A 12,232-nucleotide genomic window follows, 5' to 3' on the forward strand; every position below is an offset into this window, starting at 1 on the left:
ATTTGTTGTGTACATGACTTTCACCAACGGCCGGAAACCAGTGTTGGGGCCGAGGGTAGTTATAAGGGGTCAAAGTCGCGGATTTTATTATTTTTTTTATGACGCTCATGATCGAGATAGTGCACCAAAATTTGGGAATAAGTAGGTCATGACGTACCTAAGTAAAATCTCTAGGGGCTAAACGCTGCGTGGCCGACAAAGGGGTGGGGGTAGGGGTGAATATAAAAAATATAAGGGGTTTTTTGCGACGTTCGTGATTGAGATAGTGCACCAAAATTTGGGTATAAGTAGACCATAACAAAAGTAATTAAAATCCCCAGAGCCGGAAACCAGAGTCGGGAAGGAAGGTAGTTATAAGGGACCAAATTTCCGTTTTTTATTATTTTTTTTTGTGACGCTCATGATCGAGATAGCGCGCCAAAATTTGGGAATAAGTAGGTCATGACGTAACTAAGTAAAATCTCCAGGAGTGGAACGCTGAGTGGCCGACAAAGGGGTAGGGCAGGGGTGAATATAAAAAAATGTAAGGGGTTTGTTGCGACGTTCGTGACTGAGATAGTGCACCAAAATTTGGGAATTAGTAGACCATGACATAACTAAGTAATATCCCCAGAGGCGGAAACCAGAGTTTCGGTCGAGGGTAGTTATAAGGGGTAAAAATCGCGGTTTTTATTATTTTTTTTGTGACGCTCATGATGGAGATAGTGCACCAAAATTTGGGAGTAAGTAGGTTATGACGTAACTAAGTAAAATCTTCAGGGGCGGAACGCTGCTTGGGGTACAAAGGGGTGGTAAGCAGGGGTGAGTATAAAAATATATGGGGTTTTTTTTGCCGTTCGTAATCGAGATAGTGCACCAAAATTTGGGAATAAGTAGATCATGAAATTACTAAGTAAAATCTTCAGGGGCGGAACACTGCGTGGAGGACAACTGTTGTGCCGGGTCACAAAAAAATAATACACACTGCGACTTTGACCCCTTAAAACTACCCTCATCCCCAACTCTGGTTTCCGGCTCTGGGGCTTTTACTTAGCTAAGTTATGGTCTACTTATTCCCAAATTTTGGTGCACTATCTCAATCTAGCACGTCGCAAAAAACCCCTTATATTTTTTATATTCACACCTACCCCCACCCCTTTATCGGCCACGCAGCGTTCCATCCCTGGAGATTGTACTTAGATACCTCATGACCTACTTATTCCCAAATTTTGGTGCACTATCTCGATCATGAGCGTCACAAAAAAAATAATAAAAATGGCGATTTTGACCCCTTATACCTACCCTCATGCCCAACTCTGGTTTCCGGCTCTGAGCATTTTACTTAGTTATGTCATGGTCTACTTATTCCCAAATTTTGGTGTACTCCCTCAATCACGAACGTCGCAAAAAAACCCCTTATATTTTTTCTATTCACCCCTGCCCCACCCCTTTGTCGGCCACGCAGCGTGCCACCCCTGGAGATTTTACTTAGTTACGTCATGACCTACTTATTTCCAAATTTTGGTGCACTCTCTCGATCATGAGCGTCACAAAAAAAAATAATAAAATCGGCGACTTCTACCCCTTATAACTACCCTCATCCCCAACTCTGGTTTCCGGCTCTGGGGATTTTACTTAGTAATGTCATTATCTGCTTATTCCCAAATTTTGGTCCACTATCTCAATCAGGAACGTCGCAAAAAACCCTTTATATTTTTTATATTCATCCCTACTCCCACCCCTTTGTCGGCCACGCAGCGTTCCGCCCCTAGAGGTTTTACTTAGTTACGTCATGACCTACTTATTCCCAAATTTTGGTGCACTATCTCGATCATGAGCGTCATAAAAAAGATAATAAAATCCGCGTTTTGACCCCTTATAACTACCCTCGGCCCCAACTCTGGTTTCCGGCCGTTGGTGAAAGTCATGTACACAACTAATTCAACATATCCCCGTATAGTTTTTCCATATTACTTATCACGCACAAAATCCGCTTCTATCTCTCCGACTATAATGCGATCTGATATTTATAACGTAATAAGGGATTACTTTGAGATGTATGATTTGTAATTTTATTAACTGTTGAAAATCTTGAGTTTGATTGAGATACAACCTTGAGACTAAACATGATTATTCGTAGAAAAAGGTTCTAACGCGCCTAACAACCATATTACACTCTTCGTGTTAATTATTTTTCCTGTTTTACTATTAATAGGTTGTATGTTTTGAGTTATTGGCAATATAGATAGAAGAAAATTAGTTTTTATGGCATATTTAAACAAAATATCACCTCACAATTCTCACACCTCTAATTTGAAATTATAAATTTTACAATAACAGTAATATTATATCACTATGAAAAAAGCCTGCTATAAAATATCTCAAATTTTTCGCATTTTTATTGCGTATATGTAAATATTTAATTTTAGACCATTTTACTTTATTACTTTAATCTTTTATTATTAATATCTATTTTAAAATTAACATGTGTGTCCTTAATTAGGTTAAAATTTAGAATTTGCTTTTGATTTATTTCAGTTACGGATTAAGGTTTCCTGATGCTTTGGCACATCGTACCTTGATTATCCATTGATCTGGAGCATACACGACTCAAAGTTCTTCCGTTTTTCTATAAGGGCATGCCTTGAATCACCCTCGTTGTGTGAATGTGCTATTTCAAAAAATACATATGTAATGTTAATAAACTTTTTCACCACATAGAAGTACGTAGCAAAAATTATTCTGCATTCATTTTGTCCACTGCAACTACCAAAAGGGAAAAAAGTCCGTAAATCCTTTTTTATTTTCATTTCGATAAATTGACTTACGAGATACACCATATGTTTGATTACTTTATAAATTAAACATACGTGCAACAAAGTTGTAACTCAATTAAAAACCCCACGAGGAATAAAAAATTTTCCTGTAGTTGGCTGTAAACCATTTATTACAAAAAACCATGAAATCCTTTATAAAAGGTATATTTGTTAAAATCCAATAAATGGTAAATGTATAGGGATTTAGAAAATATGCCTTTTATAAAGAATTTCGTGGTTTTTTTTCAATTAAAAACCTTGTTAATCGTCAAGTATAAAGAAAGTAAATATATAACATAGGGAGTATCCAGTGTTACTGCTTTTTTCACGCTAAAATGGCACACGTAAGTTAAAATACAACTTTTTTCAATGGAGTATTAGCCAAATTATTGAGAATTAAACTATGTCGTTTATATTGAGGTGTGCGCAATTTTTTTGCTGAATTCGCTTGTATTGAAATCTGAAAATAGATGTAACTTGAGTTACAACCTTGTTCGATGGGGAAGTGAATAGTAAGGAGGTTTAAAGACTAGTGATGCTCATTATAAGGAGTTGTTTACGGTTACCATCCTTGGCCTCTCTCACTCAATGCATATCCTCATCTTCACGAATGGCATCGTCGAGGCTAAGGGCTAGCGAAGAAGGAAAAAACTTTACACCAACCAAATCCCTGTAGAAAGAGTGACGCACTACAACTTCTATAAAACTGTTCTGGAAAACTGCTATATGGGAGGCCTGTAATGAGTATGAAGGATACATTTTGAAATTTCGAATACGCCTTGAAATGAACAGCCCTCGATGCTGTAGCAGACCTCGTCGATCGTGCAGACTAGGATTTATGCATCCTCCAGGTCTCTCAAATTTTCAACAACCGGTCTTTATGTCTTAAGGTAAGGTCTTGATTATATTAGCTTAAATGAGATATGGTAAATCATCACATCAATTATCCATAACCTTCACTCCACAAACTGCAGTCCCACAAGGTTCAATTTTAGCACCAATATTATACACAGTTTACAACAGTACCGTCCCTCATCCCAATAATCGCACCGAGTCAATCCTACTATATGCCGACGATTCTGCCCTTCTTACTGCAGGTACTTCATGCGGTACGCTGAGACACCCCTCTGTGTTCGAAAGGGCATAAAACCAATTCAATAAAATGGTCAAATGGTGTAATAAATGGAGAGTTACGCTCAATCCCACAAAACCCAAATGATTGCCTTCAGAGATCCTAATAGCCCCAAAAACGAAGGGGCTAGGATAGCCCTCCAGAATTCCGTTCATCTGTGGTCTATTTGGGAGGTCACTTTAGCAGGACTTTCAACTGGAACACTGATGTAAAAACACCTTAGATGGAAGTTTGGAGACACATTGCTTAGGAAAACTCTCCTACACATATATAAGACCCACATAAGGCCCATTATCGAATAGAGAGCGTGTCTCTACACATCTCTTAAAACCCACATCAATAAACATATCGTCTCTACAGATCGTAAAATACTCAGGAAGTGCCTCAGAAAGCATTGGCATTACCCGTCGGTATTAGTACATCCACTCGCTAAAATCCCCCAATTCAGCAAGAAATCCGTTCTCTCTGCAGCAAGTACGTATGGAATAGGCACGGAAACATACTCACCAGGACCCAAAAACAAAGCTCCATTCCCTCCAGCCAATCTTCTACAATTGGCCAGAAGCAAACAACCTGATGGGTACTACGACATACTGGAACCTACGCCCCTAATATATCGCAGATAATAATAAGCTGCATCCCTAAACGCTGATCCAAGAGGCGTTCCAATAAAACAGGTAACAGTTATCCTTTGCTGGTCTGGCTAAAAGGTTGCTCACAACATTCTTTCTACTTTCCCTTTCCTCTTTAGCTTCTGCGCTAACAGTAACATTAAACCACCTTGTAAAGCCCCCGCTCCACAAGCTTATTTGCTTCTCCGCTTGCATTACACATGAATGCCACCTCCACACTCCCGAAAGGGAGACTCCGTACCCTGAAGAGGCCTAGGCCTAAACGGGGAATAAACAACGTGTCTTCATTCATGTGATAAATTGTTTCATCAGCCTCGTCCTCGACGACATCAGTGGTAGAGATTTTCTCCGTGAATTTTCAATACATACATGGGTGAATATAGTTGTGAAATAAATGTTATATTATCTTTTTCTTCTTCCTTCTTCTATGTAAGCTTAAGCCTGTTTCATCTTCAATATTAGCCTCCTAAATTGTTTAAGTTATCGCACCATCCTTTTCTTGGTCTACCAATACTTCCTCGTCCATTTGGTAACTAATCTCGTGCTATTCGTACTATCCTATCCTGTGCCATTCTACTAATGTGTTCTACTGTATGTCTTCTACATTGCATGATCTTCTTATGTTTTCGCTTCTCTTCCTATTAAACAGACTTTTCCCTGATATCCGTCGGAGTATTTTCATCTCTGTTGTTTCTAGTAGTCGTCTCGTTTTAGATGTGTCAGGTCTTGTCTCCGCCGTGTATGTCAATGTAGGTCTAATTGCTGCTTTATAGATTCTTGCTTTTGTGCCTTGTCTTAGGTGTGTGTTCTTCCAGATTGTGTCATTAAGAGATCCCGCCGCTTTACTTGCTTTTAAGCTTTGTTGTCGTACTTCCTCTTCAACATCTCCGTAACTGATTATATCTATTCCCAGATATCTAAACCTTGCTTCCTGTTTTATTATTTTCCCATCAATTTCGATTTTATATCGTAGTGGGTATTTAGATGTTGTCATACATTTGGTTTTTTGTGCTGATTTTATCATACTGTATTTCTTGGCTGTTATATTGAAGATGTGTGTTAATCTTTGGAGATCGTCTTCTGTCTCGGCGATTAATGCGGCGTCGTCTGCATAGCATAATATTTGGATTTCTTTGTTCCCCATTCTGTAACCATGACCTTTACGTACTGCTTCTACAGTACTGCTACTGTATTATTTCGTCCATTATTATATTAAAATATATATAAAGTATATATAAAGGCTTAATGAGTCACCTTGTCTGACTCGGCTATGTACTGGTATAAACTGCGTTAGTTTTCCATTTATCTTTGCCTGTATTCGATTATGAAAGTAGATGTTTTCGATGGTTTGTATAATATTGATTGGTTTGTTTCTTCTATACAGTAAATGTAAGACGTCTTCGACTTTGATGCGATCGAAAACTTTTGTCAGGTCTATAAAACATAGGTGTTATATTATGAATGCTATAAATTTTTATAGGGTTTTTACCCATGTGTTTAATGGATTTAATCATGTATACCCCGTAGCAGCACTGATGTAGCCTGAAAGGCTTCCTTTACATAAATATATTTTTTATAGGTGACTCTTTTGTGAAACTTAAAATTTTCAAAAGCAAAGCATTGTAATCTTTGTTATTGTGGAAAAAGTTTTGTGAATTTCATCCATCATTTATTAGGCCCGTTGCCCATCTTCGGTCAATTCCAATACGTCCCTGGGCCAATGTCTACCACCCGGGGCGCTACCTTTTTTCGTCGGCCCATTTTAGGCCGCTTTTGGAGGTGCGAATTTAATTTATATAGAAAGTTATGTTACACTTTTTCTTTCAAACGAATCCGAATTAAACTCATTAGCTTATTATCGAGACTGTATGGTAATCGAACAAATTACTCCGTCACTATAAATCTTTAGATCAACATTTTTTCGTTTATGTAGAAAGGCTGATTTAATGCTTGACGATATAAATGTCTTTAAGTATTCTTATTAAACTTGTTTTATTTAACGCCTCTGTTGAAATTTGATGATTTTTTTAACGATATAATAGGTATAGCAGTTATTTCCATGTGCTTTTTGCGGTTGTGTCAAAACTAGAACTTAAAAGAACTTATGATGATAATGAAACATATTAATTACAGTAAATCGTAATACTAGGAGTGACAATGACAATGAAAGTTACTCAAAAGGAAGTCTTCTCTTCTTCTTCTTCAGCCTGTTTGCATCCACTCCTGGAAAAAGGCCTCCCCGTGAGCTCTCCAACTCTCCACTCTTCTCTCTGTTGTGCTATTTGGTGCCAGTTTCTCCCCACTTTAGCTTTGATGTCGTCTAGCCATCGTGTTCGTGGTCTTCCTCTACTACGACTGTGTTCACGTGGTCTTGAATGTACTTATGCAGGGGCGTAACAGAGGCCCCCGCAGCGTGAAGCTTGCGGGGGGGCCCCGATCGAGCAGGGGCCCCATCTTGTCGTTTGATATTATGTAAAAATCTGTTATGATTTTACTTTGTGGGTTTAAATTTAAAAACGTAAATTTCTAAATAGGCATATTCGGCAAGTGAATCATCTCAAATCTAGAAAAATATTTTCCGGTCTCACTAACTTTTATGGGTGGCGACAATAAACTATAATGCTTTGTACGTGACTATTCAAAGATTTGAGAATTGCAATTTGCCTAATTTTATAACAATATTTCTAAATCTAGAAATGGGTTTTCTCTTTAATCTTTACCTACGTTTTAGTATTTCGATACGATTATCCAGAGGCGTAACAGAGGCGCCTTGCAGGATGAAGCTAACGGGGGGCCCCAATATGTCAAGTGCGCCATCTTGTTGTCTAATATATGTAAAAATGTGTTGTTATATTATTTGCATACATACATTTTTTTAAGAAGTGCAGTATTGAAAATAAAGTTGTCCATCCGAATTAATAAAATTGTAGATATATTCGCTGATAGCAGATAGTGCACGAAGAAAGTTGTTCATCTCATAGAATAATACTTATGTAACCATTTAGTAATCTTTGTTCTATTTTATTCTATACCAATAAAGATGAAAAATGTAAGTCGTCATAAACAATGCATGATTACATCAATGCTCAGTAAATGAGAGTTTTGAAGTGAAATTATCAGCGTCGCGACAGACGTATTTGCTTGACAATTTGGATTTAGGTTCTAGTTACACTCCACTTTAAAGTTGGATTTATGCCGTTGGTTGCTTTTACTTCGGGGGTGACACCCCTCCTTGGGGTGAAAAACATACGTTTAAAACAATCCCGGAAATGTATAAATTGACTAATTATAAGCAAATTTTGTTCTATAGAGTTTCTTTTTCTATGTTAATACTTTTCAAGTCATTTGCGAGTGAAAATGTTTATTTTTCAACAACAAAAAACAATGTTTTCAGACGGGTTTTTCGTAAATAACTCAAAAAAAAGTATTTATCGAATTAAATATTAGATATCGAAGAAATATTTGTAGCAAAAATATAGCTTATAAGATATAAAAAATGGTGTACTTATTCATGAAGTCTATCGACACAATAAAAGCACAGTTGAAACTCATGAAAAATTATTCTTATTCGTCCAATTCCAAATCGAATATTTCAACCTGAAATAACCAAAACATGAAGCAATTTTCGGGGAAAACTAATTAAAACTTTTTTTAACTGTTTCAAAAAAGCTTTATTTTTATTTTTTTATAAGTTTCTAGCATCAAAACTATACGAATTAGGCTCAAAATAAAGTTGGCCCCTTTAAAAAAAAATCGTCAAAATCTGCCCCTATTTCGCACCCCAAATAAAATTTAATATAACGCTTTACCATTTACTTTCAATATTTATTGTTTATATGATCTGTAAGTTTGACTGGTTCGAAGTTCTTATTTTTGAAAAAAATTTGATTTCATAGTAAAAACAGTTTTTTTATTTTGGAAAATGCCTTTTTTCGAAATAACTTAAAAAGTATTAGTGATACGAAAAATCTCAAAGATTAAAGAAATGTAGGTCATGCTTTTATAAATATTTTGGATTTTTTTTGTTTTTCTGTAAGACAAAAATTGGTTAAGATATCGCTGTTTAAAATTTGCATATACTCGTGATTAGTGACTCGTTCAAGCCCTTTAACTAGAACCCTTTTAAAAATAAGCACTTTGAACCGGTGAAACTTACAGGTCATATAAAAAAAATTAGGTAATTTGTAAGGCGATAATGATTAGTTTCATTTGGGGTGCTAAATAGGGGGAGATTTTCACAATTTTTTTTACCAAAAAATGGGATTAACTGTATTTTTACCGTAACTGGCTTAGTTTTGATGCTACAAACTTTTGTAAAAAATAAAGCTTATTTTAAACACTTTAAAAAAGTTCTGAGTTTCCCTGAAAAGGATTTCATTTTTTGGTTATTTCACGTTGAAATATTCGATTTGGTATTTGACGAATAAGAAAAACTTTTCAAGAGCTACAACTTTTCTTTTACTGAGTCGATAGACTTCATTTTTGTTAACAATATTCTTTTCGATCGAATACTTACTCTTTGAACTATTTGCAAAACATCGACTAAAAACGTGGTTTCTTTGTTGAACAATAAACATTTTTACTCATAAATAACTCGAAAAGTTTTGAGTTGACCACTTCGGTGGTGACACTGAAAATAACACGGTATCGTCATATTTTACGTTGATTTACTGGTCTGTAACACATAATTATAGGTATTTGTTACACATGTCGCATTTAGTAATTTTTTAAAGGGGGCCCCATTTCCAATTCTGCGGGAGGGCCCCGACGGAGTTTGTTACGCCACTGTACTTATGTATTGCCGTGCCACGTGTCCTACCCAGATCCATTTCATTTGCGCAATTCTTCCAATTACACCTTCCACCTTCGTCCTGCTTCGCACGTCCTCGTTTCGTATATGTTCTCTCAGAGATACTCCCAGCATAGCTCGTTCGATTGGCCTCTGTGTTCTTTTAATCTATTGGCTGACAACTCTGTAGGTGTCACGGTTTCCATTCCATAAGTCAAAACTGGTAGAATACAACTGTTAAATACCCTTTTCTTTAGATTTATTGGTATCTTTTTGTTTTTTAACACATCACTGAGTCTTCCTACTGCTGCCCAAGTCCTTCGGATTCTTCTACATAGTTATATCTGCCGTTTGACTCTGTTTGCCTAGTTTGATATTTATTGATATTTATGGTATTTATGGTATTGCCAAAGAAGGTGAATGCAAAAGAATGCAGTGACTACCGAATCGTAAGCTTAATGTCACATACCTTGAAAATTCTATTGAAAATTATCCACGCCAGAATACACTCTAAACTGGAGCTGGATATTAGTGACACTCAATATGGGTTCCGCAATGGTATGGGTGCCAGAGAGGCATTATTCTCCTTCAACGTGCTGACACAGAGATGTTTGGATGTTAACCATTTTCTTTACGTCTTTTTTATAGACTACAATAAGGCGTTTGATAAAGTAAAAAATGATCGACTCATGGAAATCCTAAAAAATAAAAACCTAGATGAAAGAGATTTAAGACTAATAACACACCTCTATTACAATCAGCGAGCAATAGTAAGAATTGAAAAAGAAACATCTGAAGAAATGGAAATAAAGAGAGGGGTCAGGCAAGGCTGCATACTATCACCTCTATTATTTAACGCTTATTCTGAAGAGGTAATGCGAGAAACTCTGAAAGATGAAACAGTCGGCATAAGAGTAAATGGAGTCTTAGTTAACAACATCAGATATGCAGATGATACAGTAATAATAGCCGATAGTTTACAAGACCTGCAAAGACTCATGAGTAAAATAGTAAGGTGTAGTAGGGAGTACGGACTCTCTCTCAATATCAAAAAGACGAAGTTTATGAAAATTAGTAAAAACAACCATAATACTAACGAAATATTGATAGTAGAGGGCCAGCAGATCGAAAGAGTAAAAAAGTACACTTACCTAGAAACACTTATAACATAAAATAATGACTACACTGCAGAAATAAAAGTCAGAATCGAAAAAGCACGTTCTAATTTTATAAAAATGAAAAAGGTCCTATGTAGCAAAGATTTAACATTAGCTCTTAAAGTACGCCTAACAAAATGTTACGTCTACAGTGTTCTATACTATGGAGTGGAATCATGGACGTTAAATGTAGAGACAATGAAACGACTTAACGCCTTTGAAATGTGGACCTATAGAAAAATTATGAAGGTTTCCTGGGTAGATAGAGTTACAAACAATGAAGTACTGAGAAGAATAGGTAAAGAAAAGGAAGTTGAACTTACAATTAAAGAAATGAAGCTACAGTATCTCGGACATGTGATGCGGGGCGAGAAGTATGGCATCCTACGACTCATAATGCAGGGAAAGATAGATGGCAGAAGAAGCATCGGAAGAAGACGAATTTCATGGTTGAGGAACCTGAGGGAGTGGTTTGGATGCAGCTCAAAACAACTATTTAGAGCTACTGCCTCAAAAATTAAAATAGCTATGATGATTGCCAACCTCCGTAGCGGAGATGGCACCTGAAGAAGAAGATGGTATTTATCTTCGACACTTTCGATTTCACTTCCATCTAAGTCGATTGTGATATTGTGATTTGTCATCACTTTTGGTTTTAGGAGAGTGCAATTAGAACGAAAATATGCATTGTTTCGGAAAATTTCAAACAAGCTTATATTTTCCTAAAACTTTTTTTGATAGTTTATATACATGTTAAAGTAAAAAGTTCTACTCGCGGATTTGGCCGCTAATTGTTTATTAATTGTTTAAAAAATAACAATTGTTTTGTATTAATAATTTTAAAAATATCGTTAAATTCATCATGTTACTTTGATCAAATATGTTTCTATTTTGTTTTTGATTATACTGAATCCGAATATGGCATTGCAATTTTAAAATTTTTATACAGAAGCTCTTATACAGTATGTCTGCGTAGCCAGGAACCACATGGAAAATTATTTTATTATCAATTTTACGAAAAAAAGTTATTCTTCATAAAATGCTCTGGATAGTCAAAAATCTAAAACTCAACCATCAGATATCAAATTTTATCAATTTTATACGAGTTAAGGTAATTGTACCATATTCCGGCCTATTAAGACTTTTCTACCTTTGAGACAAAATTCTAATTGTTAAAATAAGTATATTTGTATGTCGTATAATTTTAACTCAAAAATAGAACTTTTATATTTTGAGTGCGGTATTTTTTTATATAGAGTAACCTACATTTCATATCAAATTTAATATTTTTAATTACCACTCCAATGTCTTTAATTACGTGCTATAATTTCGAGGACTAGAGTAATTCCGTTCTAGTTGGTACCTATTTCCGGCCTACGGTTAGGTGGTCAAATAAACTTGTGTACTAGGAATAATAGCACTAGAAAATACAAGTAAAAGACGTAATAATAAGAAAATGGGATATACCTTGTTAGTTGAAATTAGTCACAAGGATGTTACTGAAATAAGTTTAAAAAATATTACTTACAAAATGTAATTAAGTATTAAGTACACACAAAAAAAAATTAAAATTAAACAGTTTGGAAATCCACAATAGAAACTAATTATCGGCATCATTAAAGTCCGGAACAGAAAATATACCCCTTTTGTTGACTAGTATAGGACATTTTATTTTCTTCAAGACATCCTCAGAGTTGTAAATTAGTATATCGTCCTTATCAGGCCAG

This window comes from Diabrotica virgifera, chromosome 3 (assembly GCF_917563875.1).
Source record: "Diabrotica virgifera virgifera chromosome 3, PGI_DIABVI_V3a".
In the NCBI taxonomy this organism is placed as follows: Eukaryota; Metazoa; Arthropoda; class Insecta; order Coleoptera; family Chrysomelidae; genus Diabrotica; species Diabrotica virgifera.